Raw genomic sequence first — 1,587 nt, forward strand, 5'->3', positions numbered from 1 at the left:
TCATTAATTCAACTTTTGAACACTTTTCTTTAAGATTTAATAAGTTTAAGTTATTTGAAGAAACTGCAAAAATTCATAAAGTATGCAGACAGTGTAACATCAGACAAACTGAACTTGGAAATGTTGCAATCGATTAATTTGGATAATTTTGAGATGCAGCTGAGTGATTTACAAAGCAGTTGCATTTTGAGGCAAAACTTTGTCGACTTAAGAGCTGAACTAGAAAATATTGAAAGAGATCGGTTAATAACTGGAATAACATAGAAAATTGTAAAAAATGAAGTTCTAAAACTCTAAAACTCTATTCCTGAAACTTTTAAGTGTCTGAAAAATGTCACAATGTCAATATTGACAGAATTTTCATCAATATATTTATGCTAGTCATTATTTTCAATGATGAACTTTGTAAAGTATAATTATAGAAATAGACACTTGTTGATGAAACTAGTGCTGCATGTATAGCCTTAAACAACCAAACACAAGTCTAATATAAAATATCTGTCATCATTGGTGCAGCAGCAGAACTCTCACTAAGACTAAAATATACTTATTTTCCTTTCCTTGGTTTTCAAATTTTTATGTTACATAATATGAACCAAAGCTTATATTTTCAAAAAATGTTTTTCTTAACAGTAAAACAATGAAAAAACGTAAATAAGTAAGAGGACTTCTTTTTTTCTTAAAAAATCCATTATTATTGTTACTAATTCATTTATTTTATTTCTTGTGAATTACAACAGTTATTAATAACATGTAACTCCTAAAGATGTTTTATATAAAATAACTCAGAATAATAATAAATGATAATCTGTTTCTAAAAATTACCATGGCACGCGAGAAAATATTTTAGAAGATTGTTTCCAATTTGGGCACACACTCTCAAAAAGGTTCGCCATCCCTGATCTAAGGTGTTGATTAAGAATAAAATATTTGTGGTTTTAGAAGACAAAATACATTAAAATGCTTTGGCAGATTATTCATATATTTCAATGGATTGTGCGTTATTCTGTTATAACAAAAACATGATTAATTTTTTAAAAGAATCATTAAAATTTAATTTATGTATAAAGACTCCTTTGACAAAAACAATCGATCTTTTAAACAATTTCATAATATTTGTTTTAAGATTATTGTCACATAACACAATATAAGCTAATTAACTGTTATGCAAATGAAATGGAATATTCAATCAGAAATAACATGTGATAGAATCGCCAACAAAATAATTATTTTGAGATGCTCAAGTTCAACAGTATTATGACATTAGTAGTCATGGGATGTGCTTTGTATCCAATTACAGTTGTAAACAAAATATTCTCACTTTTGGTTGCAGAAAATCTTATTCCACTTGTAAGAATTTCATTATTTACTAAATACTAAATAAACTGATTTTGATTTAGTTAAATTATTTGCTTATATATTTTTCTTAAAGTTTTCTAAAAAATAAAATAAGGTTTATCTTCCAAAATATGCTTTAATGTACGATAATTTACAATAAATAATTTTTTGAAATTTTCTTACTTATTATTACCTCAAATCACATACACTCTAAATAGTTTGTCTCACGTACAACAAACCTGTTATGAG

This window comes from Tachypleus tridentatus, chromosome 9 (genome assembly GCF_004210375.1).
Source record: "Tachypleus tridentatus isolate NWPU-2018 chromosome 9, ASM421037v1, whole genome shotgun sequence".
Taxonomy (NCBI): domain Eukaryota; kingdom Metazoa; phylum Arthropoda; class Merostomata; order Xiphosura; family Limulidae; genus Tachypleus; species Tachypleus tridentatus.